Source organism: Silene latifolia, chromosome Y (genome assembly GCF_048544455.1).
Source record: "Silene latifolia isolate original U9 population chromosome Y, ASM4854445v1, whole genome shotgun sequence".
NCBI classification, from domain to species: Eukaryota; Viridiplantae; Streptophyta; class Magnoliopsida; order Caryophyllales; family Caryophyllaceae; genus Silene; species Silene latifolia.
In genome coordinates, this window is record NC_133538.1 from 18,734,028 (window position 1) to 18,753,071 (window position 19,044).

General features: G+C 42.3%; 1 protein-coding gene across 2 annotated transcripts in view; it reads right to left on the reverse strand.

Moving 5' to 3' along the window:
- Positions 1–19,044, reverse strand: part of LOC141627050 (oxysterol-binding protein-related protein 3C-like) — a 54,460-nt gene that overhangs the window by 21,655 nt on the left and 13,761 nt on the right. Inside the window, exon 4 of one of the 2 annotated variants that reach the window (XR_012536615.1) lies at positions 7,759–8,029. The exons of the other annotated variant lie outside the window; for it this stretch is intronic. The gene's annotated coding sequence lies outside the window, so the exon portion shown is untranslated. Of the gene's footprint in view, positions 1–7,758; positions 8,030–19,044 lie in introns of those variants that run through there. 2 annotated transcript variants of the gene reach the window in all.

The following is a 19,044-nucleotide window of genomic DNA, read 5'->3' on the forward strand; positions in this document are numbered from 1 at the left end:
AAATTAGTGTGATAACATTTGTAAATCTCTTACAGGTTCACAAGGGTATACTTCGTATATTTAATCAGTTGATTAACGTTTACCTAATAACGGTTGGCTTGCTAGAAAGTTTGACGTTATTATCATACAGATGGCGGTGATCAACTGGTCCCTAAAGGTCACACCTATAGGACGTATTTGAGAAATGTGGTTATAAAAATATAATTACATTGATGCCCAAAATGACTAAAAAGTTAGTCAATGGGTTGATGAGATAATTATTTAATGAAAATTAAATAATATTAAGTTGAGACGAATTAACTGTCAATTCGTAAATTAAATATAATAAGTTATATTTAATTAAATATATATAAGGTTAGTTTGGACGAATTAATCTGTTAATTCGTAGTTAAATATAATCAGTTGTATTTAATATCAACAAGTTGAATGTGTCGTAGTGGTAATAGTGAGGGTACACAAGCCAAGAGGTCATGGGTTCGATCCTCACTAGATGACAATTTAACACACTTTATATATATTTTTGGAAAGACCAAAAATAAGGAAATTCTATTCCTTATTTCGGTCAATGTTGGCCGAAAATTAGGAGATATATTTCTTTCCTAATTTATTTCGGATTTTGGTCTATATAAAAAGAAAGGTAGAGAATTATTTCTGACCTAATTCTTTTTCTGACCGAGCCTCCTCTCTCTCATCACAAAAACACAAAGACAATAAAATTTTACAGAAAATTTTAGATTGATTTCTAGCATAATCAAAGGGTATATCTCAGATCGTCTTGGGTGCAACTAATAGGCGAATATCAACTTTGATATTGTTCTTAGGCCAATTTTGCAAGGACCCGAGGTTAATTCTAAATCTTTTTACTTATGTTTATGTATTTTATTTTATGACCTTAGATCATCTTTATTATATCGTTATAATCCTTCATATTAAAGAGAAGTATACAGATTATTTCCCACAATTATAAATATTATTTTTGGTACTCACAACGACGGGTATCAAATTTTGGCGCCGTTGCCGGGGAGGCAATTGTTCTAATTTTTAGTTGTTTTATTTTAGTCTGTTTCTTAGTTTAAGGGACATTTGTTCCTTAAACTATTTTCATATTCTTTTTGTAGTTTCCTCTTATGCGCAGGTCACAGGGTGGTGAATTAGTACCGTTCAATCCTGAGATTGAGAAGACTTTGCGCGAGTTGAGACGATCATCTAGGATATTGCTGACAGAGGAAGAGCTGAGTACTCTGTCTAGTTACTACGAGAACGAGCTGTTCGAGGAGGATCCACCTTCATCTCCTATTTCTACTTCATCAGCTGAGACCGTCACTTCTCCAGATTTTCTAAAGATGGCTGAAGAAGCGACTATAGCAAGTCACTCGAGCCGACAAATTGCAAATCTATACAAGGGGTTCGAATTACCGGGAGCTGATAGGAAATTCGAACCGAAGCCTTCTTATATCAACTTGGTTGAGAGAAACCAATTCGGGGGAGCTGCAATTGAAGATGCAGCCAAGCATATGGATATATTTATTGATTATTGCTGCTCTATACCCCCCGCCGACCGATGTGACCCAGGACCAGGTGAAGGAGACAATGTTTATATTCTCACTCCGCGATGCTGCAACGGAGTGGTATAGAGACCTGGATCGAGCTGCTAATGGGATCACCGACTGGAATTCTTTGGCCTTGGCATTCTACAAGAAATATTTCTCTGCCTCGAAGACAAATGCTATTAGAGCTCAGATCACGGGCTTTAAACAGGGTCCGAATAAGAACTTTCATGAGGCATGGGTCCGTTTCAAGAAGCTGGTGTGAACCATTCCGCATCATGGGTTTGAGAAATGGAGCTCATGCAATCAGTTCTACAATGGGCTCTATGACGATCAGAGAGCTATCCTGGATGCGGCAGCTAGTGGCAGATTCCAGGAGAATATGGGAGAGACTAAGGGGTGGAAAATCATTGATGAATTGGCCACCCATAAAGCTGAGTATGGAAATTCCAGGGGAAATCAAAGGAGAGCTACTGAATCTACTTCTATAGCTGCATTTAAAGATCTCACGACGAAATTTGATAAGTACGAGTTGGGAGGAGATTCAAAAGGAAGGATCTACCATATGAATGCTGTTTCAGACGGTCCTTTCGTCTGCAAAAGATGTGGAGCTGAGGGACATGTTTCAGACAACTGTCCTAATCCCTTTGAGTCCTGTGCTGCCTTTCAACATTATAGGCAGACAAACACTTACTATGAGCCGAATGTCCATCCGAATCTGAGGTGGAGCAGCCAAAATGTCTTAAATCCGACTCAACCTCCACAGCAGCAGCAGCAGAATTATGTGCCCCCTCATAAGAAACAACAGTTCCAAAAGCCTCCATATATCCCTCAGCAGCAACAGCAATCCCAAAATTCTGAGTTTGCCGAGTTGAAGAATTTGTTGTTGAAAGAATCCCAAGCTAAAGAGGCCGGGATGAAGATGTTGGAGAGCCAAATTGCCCAATTTGCTAGCAAAAATACAACTCGAGCTCCGGGACATTTACCGGCTCAAACTGATCAAAAGGAAACTTTAAATGCAATTACCTTGAGGAGTGGGTCTACCCTTGATGGGCCCATTATGGTTGAAGACGTCACTGAAAAGGATGAGGCGGAACCAAGCAAGGAGAAGGCTGTGACGAACAAAAACAAGAAAAAGACGATCAGCAGGTATGTCAGTCGATCGACTGATATACCCAGTCGATCGACTGGTCCGCGACAACCAGAAGCTACTGTTCCTGTAGAAGTCAGTCGATCGACTGACCAAGCTGCTGAAGGTGATTCTTTTCGTCCTCCGATGCCCGATAACTTGAGGGACCACTTGTTTCGGGGTACTACTGCCCCGAAAATATTGAGGCCAGACCCGAATGCTGATGGGTCTGTTCCGGTTCCGAAGTACGACCCTTTGTCGATTAATGGTTCACATTTGAGACGGTCTGAAGAAGAGTCAAGCTACAACAAGGAGAAGGTGGTGGATTTTCAGCCTAAGTCCACCGATGCCGGCATGAGAGATTTAGAGGAGAGGGCTAAGGTTCTACTTTCAGTCCCCTATCCGGAGATATTAGTGCCGAGGAAGGAACATGTATCATTTAATAAGTTTGAAAATGTTATCCGTAGCTTAAATGTACAAGTTCCTTTTCTTGAGTTAGTAAATCAAGTGTCTGCTTATATGAAATTCATGAAGCAACTCTTATCTAAAAAGAAGTCACTTGAAACTGTGCATACTGTCGCACTCACTGAGGAGTCATGTTCTTATTTGAGCCATACTGCACCCTTTAAGCTAGAAGACCCAGGTATTTTTTCAGTCCCATGTAATATTGGCACATTTCCTATTGAGAAAGCCTTATGTGACCTAGGAGCCAGTATTAGTGTGATGCCTTTGAGTCTTACTAGGAAGTTAAAGTTGTATAGGTTTGCAGTCACAAACATGACAGTACAGATGGCTGATCGTTCTACGGTCCAGCCAATAGGAGTCTTAGAGGACATTCCCGTGCAAAGAGGACATTCCCGTGCAAATAGGGAAGTTCTTCTTCCCTGTTGACTTCGTGGTACTAGATATGCCCGAAGATGCCCACATTCCTATTATTCTAGGTAGACCATTCCTGCACACTGCTGGTGCAGTGATTGATGTTGGTTCGGGTACTTTGACCTTTAAGGTAGGGAAGCACTCCATTGTCTTTGCCCAGACAGCTAGGAAGAAAGATCCCATGTGGCCCGTCACATGCAATACGGTTTCTGAAAAGAAATCTTATTTTATACTTCCTTATATGCCTATCTCTACCTCTACTCCTCTTGTGACACCTCCGCCCCAGACTAGGAGCAAAGTGGAGGAAGATTCTTCTGTTTTAGACATTGCAGGAGCTGGTTTGGGGAAAGAAGAGCCGCATGTCGCTCCAGCTGTGAAAGAGCCAGTAGTTCAAAGAGGCGGTCTAGGATGCCTTAGCTATGGCACGGATGAGGAGCCTGAAGATGAGCCAGTCAAAGCAACGGAGTCTGATCTGGATTCCGACGAGTCCGAAGAGGTCATTGAATGGGAAGATGTCCGACATGTTGATCCGTTGAGTTCTGCGGATGCTGGAGCTAAGAAGAGTGCAGCTGAGAAGATGAGCACTATTGAAACTACCTCTTGTAGCCAGAAGCCGACCAAGTGGGCCATTCCGTGGCCATTCTTGATCAACTATTAGTTGATTACGACTTTTTCAAAAACTATACACTTTATTGCTTTCGTTGAACTTTTTATTGTTTTGTGTGCGCGAGACTTCGCATTTTAAGTTTGCTTAGGATTTTATATACTTTAGACTATTGCTTTGGGTTTTGCGCAATTTTTGGCACGGTATTATGTGCGTTTGCAGGTTTATAGACCATATTAGCTCAAGTTCTCGAGGTAATTGAAGAAATCAGAAAGTTACAGCAGGTTTTCCAGTCGATCGACTGACCTCTAGGGTCGATCGACTGGGTCAAGCAACTCGAAGCTCTGTCGTTCACCTTGGTCGATCGACAAGGTGATGTGGTCGATCGACCACCCGTAGTCGTCAGACCTATTTTCGATCATTCCCCTGCTGTGTTTGATCGATTTGCGGAGTTCAGGGAGTCTTTTCTCCACTTTATCCTCCGCTTAATTTCTATTTTCTTCTGTTTTATCATTTCCGCACATAATTTTACCGTCCCAATTTTGCTTTCTCGGTTTTATGCGTGGTATTGTTGTCTTTTCAGGTACCTATTAGTAGCACTACTGGCTACTGAAACCTCCTAGCTCACGCTGGTTTGGGGAGGTTTCCTTTTGCTGCGCTTAAAGTCTTGTGAGTCTCCATGTCTTCACTTCATGTCTTGTTTACTTAATTTTTTCGCAAATTCCCGTTTTCTTTTTCTTCATTACATGATTTTGCACAATGGGGACATTGTGCGATTTGGTTTGGGGAAGGGTTTTGCGTTGCATTTCATATGTTTTTGCATTCACGTTTACATTTTGTCTTGCATTGTTGTTTAATTTCTCCATATTTAAAGAAAATTCAAAAAAAAATTAAAAATTTCAAAGCTCATTGCACGTTTATTTTAGCATATAGGTTGAGTCGGAACGGGAGTATTTCAATGATGACATTGCATTTACATCTGTTTTATCGCCTAAGCCTTGCTAATTGATATGTTATTAGTAGAATCAATTGCATAGTCTACGAGTTCTCGTTAATTTATTTGCTGGACTTGAAACTTGACTTTGATTTTTGGCAAACAACATCATTTTCTGAGTTGTTAGAGCTTATAACTGGTGTCATCTATGACCAGTTTATCTAGGATGTGAGTAGTTACTCCTTATGAGACATGTTTCATTAATTTGCATAAATATGAACTTAATCTGCTTAATACCTGTGTGCATTCGGTTTGTGGTTTGTTCACACATGTGGTAGAGGTCCCATTTTTCTCATTTTGCCCATAAGCTCCACACTGCCAAAAACAGCCTTTTTGTCCCATTGCTACATCCTACATTTAGCCTGCCCTGGTCAAGCTAGTAGTTTAGTTTTTGGGATTGTTACTACGTTTTTGGTGGCATATGCTCATTTTGAGATGAAGTTGGGAAGTTGGAAAAAGGAAAGAAAGAAAGGAACAAAGAAAAAAAAAGAGAAAAATGATTCGAAAAAGAAAAAGAGAGTGTTGTACTGTTTAATGCAGTCTATCGACTGCTCTACTTGGTCGATCGACCGATGCCCGAGAAAAAAAAGAAATCAATTCGCATGATTCAAGTCTTTATTCAAATGGCGATTTTTGCTCCCATGTTTCATTTGTATCTTATGGGGAGTTGATTATTTCGGAGATTGTGAGTTTTGTGCTTGCTATAGCACCGTGTGGATTGAAGTTTGAGCAAGAAGTGGATATTGTCATATGGTTTTGTTACGGTACTAGCTTGATCACCTGTACCCCCACATTCCCATAAATGTTTTGCCTTTCCTGCCAATTACTTCACATATCCCTTATTTACCTCGGCATGTGTCATGGTCATTTGTTCGGTTGGAATGCATATGTACGGTTGTAGAGATTACTTTCATATTATATTACAGGCATGTTCTTATAGGTCGTAGTTAGATGAGTGTCACTAACAAAATGAATTCTTTCTATCTTTCACATATATTCACCTGTTTATTGAGTGATTTGAGCGACCCGTGAGAGTCCATATTGATAAGTCTCTATAATTGACGGTTCAGCAGTTTTTGACGACTACATAACTCGTTTGCATGATTCACATTTCTAGTTGATTTTTTGGTTGTTGCATTAAATCGGTTTAGGCTTTACATGTGCATTTCGCTCTGAGATTGAACTCGTTCCATTAGGTTTTAGGATCGAGTCTAGTTCTTGCTTGGGGATAAGCAAGGGTTTGGTTTGGGGAAGTTTGATGCGTGTCAATTATATGATGTTTTACAACCTATTTTACACGCATTTCAGAGCTCATTTATGTGGTTTAAGGCTACTATTTGCCCCATTTCGTCTACTTTCGTATTTTTATGTAATATTGCTGATTTATGCGAAAATGAGTAGATATTGAACCAAATCCGTCCCCGAGTATCTTGCATTGCATTTGACGTGAAGTATTTGCTCAAGGAACGAGCTTGGTGTGCATTTCGAGGCCCGAAGGACAAATCCACGAGGATTTAGAAGTTAAGTATCAGCTAAAGCAGTCGATCGACCGCTACCTATGGTCGATCGACCATACCTCGACTTCCAGGAGCCACTGTTCAGAGCTTACCAGTAGATCGACCGGCCTCAGTGGTCGATCGACCACACCGCTACTTTGACGTGAATTAAAAGATCGAGGAATAGCAAGCCCATAGTAGTTAGGTTTTGGCAATAAGAACTACGTTGTATTCTATATAACGTATGCTAGGTTTTGAGAGCGATTATTCAGTTTTTATCAAGCTTTAATCTAGTTTTATTATCAGAAATTATTTAGGGTTATTTAGTTTATAATCTTTTCCATTCAATAAAAGTTATTTTGGCATTCGGGTTCTTGGATCTTTATTCTCTGCAAATTCCGTTCGGTATTCTCCTGCTCTTATTCAGTTTCATTGCTTATATTTCGTTAATAGTATAGAATTGCTAGTTAGTTTCCCGAAGCCGATTATCGTTTATTGTTATTTGTTATTTAACTATTTCAAGCATGAATCCAGTAGTTTTATTCATTAATATTGTTGTTGTTTTTATCAATACCATGAGTAGCTAAATAGCTTGTGCAAGGATGTAGGGGAACTGTAGATTAGGCGGCATTAGAATAGGGGACCCTGAATCGCGCCATGGTCGATCGACTGGGTACCCTGGTCGATCGACTGGCCTCGTGAGATATGCTTCATTTTAATTAATTTAATTGCTTTGTTTGACGAATCGAGTGCACGCGACTAGTTGAATGTTTAGGATTTGACCGACCCAATAAAAATCGAAAGATAGGGAAGGGAGATAGCCTACCTAATTAAGATGACTAGATTAACGAGATCGAAAGATAATTTAGTTTAGCCTTTTAGTCACTTTTCAGGACGAAAGTTAGTATTAGTGATATTAGGGACCTGTAGCGAGATCGAAAGATGCTACTTGTGAGAGTGGACCGAGAGGACCTCTTATTTTCCCGTCTCACGCGTTTGATTTAGACCTACCTAGTATGCTTTGCCAAACTATAGTGAACCGACCATCTTAGCACCCTTTTAATCCTTGATTTCATCTACTGTTTAGTTTATTTTACTTTTATTGCCTTAGCTATAGATAACTCAAATCAATCAACCCCCACATACTGTTACCTTAAGACTAGAAATAGACAATTATTAATTACATTCGCCTCCCTGTGGTTCGACCCTGTTACCACTAGCTTCTGTTAGTTTTAATAGGTATTATAAATATTATTTTTGGTACTCACAACAACGGGTATCAACGAGCATATTGGTTTTGCGATAAGAACAGCCTTTAGAAGATCATGTTACCCGAATCCCAAGAAAGTGATGTAGCTTTCCAAGATCGATCATAGCAAATTCCTGCAATAAATCATTAATAATACGATGAAGCAAGGAACTGCTAGAAGCTGTGAGTACAATATCGTCAACGTAAAGTAGCATATAGGCCATATGGGAGCCGTGAGTATAAAAAAATAAGGAGGGATCGCAGATTCTACTTTTGAACCCTTTAGACACAATAAAATTCGCAAACCGCTGATACCAAGCTCGTGAAGCTTGCTTGAGGCCGTAAAGTGACTTGCGGAGGCGACAGATATGATGCGGGGCACTAGGGTCCACAAAACCGGGGGGTTGATGCATATATACCGTTTCAGCAAGGTCCCCATGAAGGAAAGCATTTTTGACATCTAATTGGTGGATTGGCCAAGAGCGTGAAACAACTAGACTCAAAACAGTCCGAATTGTCGTTGGCTTAACCATGGGGCTAAAAGTCTCGTTACAATCAATGCCCACTTGTTGACATTTACCATTGACCACAAGCCAGGCCTTGTAGCGTTGAAGAGTGCCGTCAGATTTGAATTTGTGACGATAGAGCCACATACATCAGATTACAGGGGCACTATTTGGTCGAGGCATGAGTTCCCATGTGTTGTTCTTAATTAGATCACGATACTCGTCAGTCATGGCGGTATTCCAGTTAGGGTCCTGAAGGGCAGCACGTGAGTTTTTGGGTAAAGATGAGATGGTGATGTTGGACGTAACAGTGAGGGCACGTGGTTTGAAAATTCCGTTCATAGCGCGCGTGGTCATTTTGTGGTCACGGAAATCAATAGGTGGTGGGTCAGGGGAGTGGTTATAGTAACTGGGTGTTGGAGAGCGAGTAGGGGCAGGGGAGGCTTGGGTGTTTGTCATGGCAGTAGAGATAGTAGTGTCGTTGGCAGGGGCAGTAGCAGGGGAAGGTGGCGAGGGAGGTGTGTGTGGGGCAGGGGGGTTTGAGGTGGCTGGGGAGTTGGTGTGGTGGTCCGTGATGAGTGAGGAGGGTCAGGGGGTGGCGGGTCAGAGGTGTGGAGGAAGGCATCGATGAGGGCTGGTGTAAGTTTGCGATTTTGGGAGTCACGGGTAGGTGGAGGTGCGATAGACGTAGAATTAGCGAATGGAAATACCGACTCATCGAATGTGACATGACAGGAAATAATGAGTTTACCACTAGAAATTTCGAGACACTTATAACCACGGAACTCTTGCGGGTATCCGAGAAAGACACATTTGGTAGACCGAGTGGCTAATTTGTGTGGGGCTTTGGCTATCAAGTTTGCATAACATACGCAACCGAAAACTCGAAGGTGGTTATAAGAGGGATTTTTGTGAAATAGGGCGGAAGTGGGTGAGAGGAAGTGGAGTGTTTTGGTTGGTAGTATATTGTGGAGATGTACAGCTGTGTGAAAGGCATCGGCCCAATATATTAGAGGGACAGAGGCATGGTGTAATAAAGCTTAAACAATTTCATTTATGCGACGAATCATACGTTCAGCTTTACCGTTTTGGGACGACGTTTGAGGGCTTGAGAAACGGAAGATTAGACCGTGTTGATCAATTTTTGAATTCATTATTATCAAATTCACGGCCTAAATCGCGTTGGAAAGTTTTAATTTGGCGATGAAATTGGGTGTTAACATAGTTCCGAAATTTGAGAAATTTGGAAAAGGTTTCGGATTTTAATTTTAACGGATAAACCCATACAAATTGAGTGAAATTGTCGATCAAAATTAAATAATATTTATAACCTGCTTTGCTTTTGATCGGGGATGTCCACAAATCACTATGAATAATGTCAAAAGGAGCAAGAGTATTAGATAAAGACTCGGAAAAAGGTAATCTCTTGTGTTTGCTTATTTGGCAAGAAATGACATAAAGAATTTGTTTTTCTATTACAAGCAATACGACAATTAGACTTACACAAATTAAATATAGATGAACCCGGGTGGCCTAGGCGAGAGTGCCAAACATCGGGTGAAAAAACAAGCAATGCAGGGCTAGACGCGGTGGTGGGAGACGCGGTTGACACGGCTGACACGGGGTATAGGTCACCGTCATTATTGCTCCTCAGAATCAGATTCCCATTCGCTAAATCCTTCACAGAAAAACCATAAGGGTCGAATTCAACGGATACGTTATTGTCTTTTGTGAATTGTCGTACCGAAATCAGATTTTTAATTATTTGGAGGGAGTATAAGACATTGGTAAGGCGAAGGGTGAGGTTTGGTGTGTCAATAGTGGTTTGGCCGGAACCGTGTACTGGAATACTAGCACCATTCCCGACATAAATAGAGCGAATTGTACTATAATTAAGAGGGGAATTAAACGTACCTGCGTCCGCGCTAACATGTGACGATGCCCCGGTATCCATGTAAAATGGACTGTATGGTTACATAGTGAGAGCATTGAAAGCTTGTGCCATATCAGTCATTTGAGTAGCATCATCAGAGGCCGCGATATGGGCTTGTCTGTAACCGTAACCAGGAGTGGCATGGGGTTTATTGCTACGGGTAAAGGGCCTGTAAACAGGCGGTGCTTGTGGCATAGGCCACGGTGGTGTCCACTCGGGGTAGGTAGGATATGGGCAGGGTGGTGGGGTCCACGACGGTGGCCACCCTGGCATCGGGCCCCACATTTGCGGAGCAGCAGCAGTAAGGGTCTGTTTCGACTGGTTTTTCCCCCTACCTTATGATTTTCAGAATTGTGACCGCGCTTACCGGAGTTTCCACGGTTGTTGCGGGACTGGGTCGACTTGGGTGCATCATCCTGTAGACACCTCGTTTCTGCACCTCTCGCAAACCACCCGGTGATGATTGGGCCGCATGTTTGATTCGCGGAACGATTTGTGACAGTTCGTAAGATTATCGTCAAGTGATTGCTCAAATATTAATGTCAACCTCTTAAATGTCATCTACGTGCCGATACGGTCGTTTTGGCAGTAATTAGAGTACATTCGGAGTCCGGGTCAAAAACCGTCTCCACTTTCTGATAGCTGTTAAATCCCGAGTCAGAATGTTCTGGAATGTTCCGGATATTTCTATTCCATATTTCTCAAATTTTATCTTTTGGCAAATAATATCCCGTAATATTTACATAAGATATTAAAGATAATCGATTTATTTCCGTCCTACCATAACTTAAACACGGAAATCTTTCTTAAGCAGGAGGAAACCTCACGGGAATAGACGCAGTCTTTGCGCCTCTTCCAAGAGACGCAGTGGCTGCTGCGCCTCTTCCCAGGCCCTTCTTTGCATGATTTACGTATCTTTTTCATATCTTTCCGAGATTCACTTCCAAAGAGTCTCCGAAACCCTATTCCTTCACGTGATTAGTATAAATAGGAGCTTTCGTTCCTCATATTTCTCACGCGAGTGTCCGCCCTTCTCTTCTCCCTTTGCATTCTAGACTTCGTTCTTACTTACTGGCGCCTACGTGCTTGGACTTTCGACCACGTAAGCTCGGATCTTTCCGGGTACCAGCCTCTCCGTTGCATGACCGACCAATTTGACCACTACACTCAATCAATCTAATTAATCAATCTTGTTAAATCGTTTTCCTCTTTCGAGGGCACTCTTTCCTTGCATTCGCGTCGAGCATTCACTAATCGATCTTCTTAGTTCTTCTCGTTCCGTCAACATGTAAGTCTGAGGGTGTATTAATCTCTCTTTTATTTATTGTATTTTAATTATCGTATAACAATTGTAAGGTTTATGTCGAAAACACCATTAAAATCGATTTCTAAAACCGTCTTTAAAACCTGTTTTGCGAAATTCCAGTAGACAGACGTCGAGAAAAGACGCAGCAACCGCTGCGCCTCTTCGAAGGAGCGCAGTTCCTGCTGCGCCTCTTCGTGAGGCTGCCGCAGTTCCTGCTTCTTTTCTTCTTCCTCCGTCCTCTGTAATTCGTATCAAATTTATTTCTTTTGTTTTGTTCGTCTGTTAATTCGTTCACATGATAGTTTAATAATTCATATGTATATTAACCATCATCATTAACATGTTTAAATCGTCATAAATCCGACTCAAATCCCTAATAATCAATATTTGCGGGTTTTTCGTCATTAAATTCAATTCGGGTTTTAGGGATTCAATTCGTTCATGTTGGGTTTCTGGGATTCATCGTTGGTATATTTTCACCTGTTTTTTCATTAATCCGTCGTCAATTCATCATGTTTAGTTAATAATTCGTTTAGTTAGTTAGTTTAATTAATCATTCATTAACATCGACCCTTCACATAATTAATCTGTCTTGTTTCCGTCTCATCCATGTTTTACTGTTTTATGACCTCAATCATATGTAAATAATTCATTAATCACTTTCATCCGAGTCTAATATCGTAATCAATCCATTAATTTACCAATTAACATTAACGGTTTGCGCTTCCGGCTTCACGGCCGAACTCACCCTTGAATGACGCGACAAATCATTGCGCCTCTTCCAAAGGGCGCAGTGCCTGCTGCGCCTGTTCCAGGGTGAATTCTGTCCCTGAACTCCTGTTCTGCCTTGACCTAGTTTAATTAGCTACGTATTAATCAACTAATATCTGTATTATCACCTTCTGACTCGTTCGTAATTTATTTGTTTTATTTTCTTATTTCTTTTCCCAAATTATCCGTTTTAAAGGTATTTCCGACATAAATCGCCTATTCCAATGTAATTTTCATTATTGTAATTCATATTTATTATTATTGTATTTTGTATCATTTGTATGTCTTCACATGTAAATGAGCATTAAATGTCAACTTCGACCCAATTGTTTGCTAATTACATGTCAACCGACTTAGTCTAATTCTCACATGCTAGGATTAATCTATGGATGTTGCATTGCATGCATATAGCCGACGATATATCAAGTACGAATAACTTCCCTAATCATTAGTAGAGGCCGCTATCGAGGCGGGCGGGATTAGGTGTTCGATCAAAAGAGCTTCCTAATACGTACCCTCACCCCTTACTCCAGATCTCCGTGAGCACCCGTGTTCATTGGCATCCACGAGAGTCATTCTAGACATAGAATGCTAAGGGTAACGATTGCTTAGTGTTCATGTCACTACTTTGTGTCTTGACATGACACGAGGTATTCGAACGGTTCCAATTTCCCATAAAAATTGGTGGCGACTCCATACAAAATGCAAACGCTTGTTTTCGAGCCCTTCACCAAGCGCCCCGTGGGCGGCCCGCTGTCCACGCTTTGGCGACTCACTGGGGAAAATACACTTACGTGTAGCTAAGGGTGAAACTTGAACAAGGTTAGGGAATAAGTTTGTACAAGACAATTGTCGGTTTTCATAACTCGGTCTTCCTAGACCGTTTAAATCGGCCTTCCTAGGCCCAACCCAACCCATTCGACCAATCGTCCCGTCTAAACGGTCCTAATTCTTATTTGGGCCTAAGGATGGATAGCGATTGACGTCATCCATACCATGATGCTTACTCTTGTTTGTATCAAGGGCCTTCACTACTTGAGGAAATAGACTAGGAATCGGCCTTACTCTTGTTTGGCACGAGCCTCTCCACAGACTTCGGGTTTGATGGTTCGGTATGGCAACCCACCCTTTAAACCAAAACCCTTCTAAAAGCACTCAGCATCCCGTTATAATGCTTGTATAAATGTGTAAACCTTACATGATCACCATTTCAAAACAAATCTTGACGAATTTTCAAAAAATCAAAACCCAATTTCAAAACAAGAATTTCGAAATAGGGCCTTTAATTAGTACAAAATCCGGTCAAAACTCTGTCCGTTTGTCGTGTCAAAATTCGGGCCACAAGCCCATTTCAAACCTCACTTCGAGTCCACTCCTACAACTACACTACAGTTGACTAGGACACACATTTTCAAAGACCTTGTCTTTCTTCAAAACTCACTCAACACAAGTGGCACACACCCACTTCACGAGTCAAAACTTTTCCTCTTTTAGCAAGTGTGATAGAATGGTCGATCGTGTTTTGATTCGTCGCCGATCTCTTATCCAGTTTCCAAGATGCCTGGGTCAAGTGATGATACGAACCTCCAGCAAATTCAAGAGAGTAATGATCGAATCCTAGCCGCGATAGCCCAAATGCAAATTACCCAAGAACAAACCTATGACCGCCTTGAGCTTATCGAAGGCCGTATCTTTGATGTAGAGGGAAAGCTACCTCCCTCTAAAGGTGGAGTGCTACAATTTTCCGATGACGAATCTAAAGATGAGAATCCTGTCCTAGGAACAACCGCAGCTGAGAAAAGACTCCAATACCTAGAGGAGCAATTGATGTACCTTAAGGGGGATGACATATATAGGGAAAACAATCGCAAGTATGAGGCCGTCAATTCCAAGTTGCCAACTAACTTTAGCATGACGGATATCCCTAAGTTCAAGGGGCACGAGAACCCTTTGAACCACATCCGAGCTTTCAAGGAATACATGTCTATCAAAGGCATCAAACCCGAGATGTTCTTAAGGATCTTTCCTTCATCTCTTGACACCATCCCAAAGCAATGGTTCTACACTTTAGATCACAAAAAGGTCGCTACTTGGGAGGACGCCGCCATCGAGTTCTCGAAACAATACGCGGATAATGCCGAGATCCAAGTCAACATGCGCACTCTAGAGGTTCTTACCCAAAATGACAAGGAAGGATTCACCGACTTTCTAAGTAGGTGGAGGAAGACTAGTACCCAACTAGTTGAACGCCCGGATGAGGCTACTCTTGTAGAAAAGTTTGTGGACAATCTCAAGCCCATATATGCCAACCATTTGAGATATCAAAATATCAAGACTTTCAAAGACTTAACCGTGTTAGGGACACGAATTGAAGATGACATCCGCAAAGGACTCTTGTCCAAAACGGTAGGTCGAGGATATCAAGGGTCCACAAGTCGTTCATACGGCTCTACTAGCAAGACCGACGAAGTTAACCTTCTCGAGCCTTCCAAGAAAACTAGCCCACCAAGGAAGTTCACAAACCTTGGGGATACATACTCCAATGCTCTAAAAAGGCTAATGAAGCAAGGCAAACTCCAACCCATTGGACCTACTCCCGAACCCGAAAGGAAGTCCAAATTCTGGGATGAAAATTCCTACTGTGAATACCATAGGGGCAAGGGGCATGACACAGAAAAATGCTACAAGTTGAAACACGTGCTTCAGGATATGATTGAAGATGGTCGACTTCCAATTCCACCAGGAGGTAAGCCCAATAACACTCAGAATCCTCTTGGAGTTCTAGTGATTACAAGTGACGAATCTACCTTAGATTGATCACATCTCATTTCTCCCACCGAAAATGAAATTCATGCAATTGAGAAAGAAAGACTCTACTCTACCATCTCCCCTACCATTTCCGACTTCATCGCATGGGCAAGGAGTGTAGATAGACAAGTGTGGGAACTAGAAAACATGGTAACGACCTTACGCGATCCCAAGGCAACGCCTAAAGAACGCGTACCATTGACCTTCTCTCAAAATGCCACTATGCAAGAAGTAGTCGCCGCGGTCGACAAGCTAGTCGATCAAATCATACAACTAGAAAGTGACATCATGAGGATGAAGGAACTAGCTGCAATCAATGGAGTTTGGGCCGATGACGATGAAGACGAATATCTCATTGAAAACTCTTTGGTAAAGGAAATAGTCCAAAATGGTGAAGACCAAGATGTGGATCACCTAACTGGTTCGGGTCGCCCATATCAAAGCACCACTCAAAACGGTCCAACCAATGTCATCACACCAAATGACAACGAAGACGACCCCACTGATCATTTGCTCAAGCAATTACAGAAAACCAAGGCTGATCTTTCAGTCTGGCAACTAGTGGCAAGCTCATTTCCGCATCGCCAAGCTTTACTGCAAGCTTTGGCCAAATTGAATGTAGCGCATAACTCTACTCCCGAAGATGTAGTCAACTTGGTCTTCCAAGAATCACCGAAGCTAAGTAATCCTATTACTTTCTCAGATGAAGACCTGCCACCTTTTGGCGCTAGTCACAACCTTGCTCTATACATCACCGTCATTTGTCTAAAGAAGAACGTGCCAATGACTTTGGTAGATGATGGCTCCGCGGTCAACGTCATACCCCTCAAAACGGCATACAAACTAGGCATGAAAGAGTCGGACTGGACCCCTACAAATCAAGGTGTACGTGCATATGACGGTACACGACGAAAAGTGGTAGGACTTGCTAACCTAACCATAGCAACAGGACCAATCGAACGAAAGGTTAACTTCCAAATAGTGGACATCGAAGCTTCATTCAACATACTTCTGGGAAGGCCTTGGGTTCATGCTTCCAAAGCAGTAACATCCACCCTTCATCAAAAGATCAAGATCCCACTAAATGGCAAAGTTGTGACGATTACTTCATCACCCATCAAGGCCATAATCGAGAAGCAATCAAATAATCAAGTCCTTGTGGATCCCATATACGAACTTGGGGGCTTCCAAAGTGTAAATGTCATAGAAAGTGAGTTGGCACCCTTATACTATAATCCCTACTCTAACTTGGTGGTCAACCACATACTCAAAAATCAGGGATACTTCCCTGGAATGCCTTTGAACCCGACTCGGAAGAACACCTTCGCGCCATACAAGAAAGGCAACTCATCGAGAATACCACTTGGACTAGGGTACAAACCCACAACGAAGAAGAGTTCTCGAAATGCTTGCCCAAGTCCAAAATCGCAAGTATGTAGGAGTCCAAATGAGGCCATATCTCCCCACCTTAAATGGATACTTCGTTCAAGAAGGAAGTTCGGAACTCTTTCATGGATTTCCCGAACCTTGGCATTACCTTGAGAGGAAGTTAGCCGGAATCGAGATCTTTCACGATTGCTACTTCATCCCTCCAGAAACGGTTCCTACCGTCAAAACCCGTCAAGCACCTTGCTTAGACGAACAAGCTGTTAGCCTTTTGTTTGGAGAGGACCGATTTGTTAAGGCCGCGCAGGATGAGATCATTACTACGATACTTCAAGACGATCGCTTCAACCCCACCGCATTGATCACAGAAATCGACACAAAGCAGCGAAAGGATGGAGAAAATCAATCAAATGGACCAACAATCAAGGAAGACTCTTCAAGCTCACCACTGGAGAAGGAGAGATGTTCAAAGAAGAACCGGAAGACGACGAGTTCGAATCGGATCGTCGAGTCGGAGTCGGAGTCGGAGTCTAGAGAAGTCATTAGAGAGTCTACTCCTGTCGTCATCCCCACACCCTTCGTTTCTCCTAGCTTGTTTTCAAGTAGCCACGATAGTTCGGGAAATGCCCCACCATCGTCCTTTACCGCCACTCGACCATGGATCAGTTGGCCTCTTTGTTTCAACTTTACTCGAATCTTAATATGAATAAATCAGGTTCTGCTTACTCTTTGCGTTATCTTGAGTGCAATTCCGTTTATGATGATACTGAGGATGACCAAGACCCAGACTTGACCGAAATACCTCCCTACGTAGCCAAAGAAATACTACAGGAAGGGGAAGGGGGACCGAGAATGAGGACACCGAACCCATCAATGTAGGAACTGAACTAGAACCCAAAGAACTTAGGATAGGGACTACCTTGAGCTCTACCGAACGAGCCGACCTCATAGACCTCCTAAATGAATTCAAAGACGTTTTCGCTTGGTCCTACAAAGACATGCCAGGGATCGACAGGGATATCGCCGAACATAGGATTCCGATTAAGCCAGGTTTCAAACCTGTGAAACAGAAGCTTCGACGAATGAGAACAGAGTGGGCTCTAAAGATTAAGGAAGAAGTTGACAAACAATTCAAAGCAGGGTTCATCAAATTTTCCGAGTATTCTGACTGGGTAGCTAACATAGTGCCCGTACCCAAAAAGGATGGGAGAATCCGAGTTTGTGTTGACTTTAGGGACTTGAACAAAGCAAGCCCAAAAGATGACTTCCCTCTACCTCACATCGACATATTAGTGGACAATCTGCACCACGCATTACTATCCTTCATGGATGGATATGCGGGTTATAACCAAATCAAAATGGCCATGGAAGACATGCATAAGACCGCGTTTCACCCAATGGGGAACCTATTGCTATACGGTAATGCCGTTCGGATTGATCAACGCCAGAGCTACATACCAACGCACCGCAACTACACTCCTACATGACATGATGCACAAAGAAGTTGAGGTATATGTAGATGACATGATCGTCAAATCCAAGAAGAGAGAGGGACATATTGCGAACCTTCGCAAGTTCTTCGCAAGGCTACGGAAGTACAACATGAGACTCAATCCTCAGAAGTGCACATTTGGGGTGACATCTGGCAAACTCCTAGGATACGTCGTTAGCCAACGAGGCATAGAAATAGATCCTTCCAAAATCAAAGCTCGATTGAAATGCCACAACCTCAAACGAAAAAAGAAGTCGGAGGATTCCTGGGAAAAGTGCAATACATAAGTCGATTCATATCGAAACTTACGATGATTTGCGAGCCTATCTTCAAGAAACTCAAGAAAACAGACCACACCATGTGGGACGATGATTGTCAAAAGGCGTTCGACAGAATCAAGGAGATATTGGCTAAACCACCAGTGCTCATGCCACCACAACAAGACCAGCCTCTTGGTTTATATCTCACGGTAACCGAAACCGCCATGGGTGCCATGTTAGCTCAAACCGTAGGAAGTGAAGAAAGAGCTATTTACTACCTAAGTAAGAAGTTCTTGGAATACGAGTGCAAATACTCACAACTCGAAAAGACATGCCTCGCTCTTGTGTGGGCAACAAAGAAGCTACGTCACTACATGCTTAGCTACTCTGTCAAGATATTCTCCAAAATGGATCCAGTCAAATACCTCTTCGAGAAACCCGTTCTCAACGAACGCCTGGCAAGATGGACCATGATGCTCTCGGAATTTGACCTCAAATATGTGCCACTGAAAGTAATAAAGGGTTGCGCCGTCGCCGAATTCTTCGCAGAAAATCCCATCAACGACGCACAAACCATAGATACTTGGTCATTTCCCGACGAGGATATACTTCAAACAGATGTAGACTCGTGGGACCTATACTTTGATGGAGCATCAAACCTAAGAGGATTTGGGATAGGAGTGTTGC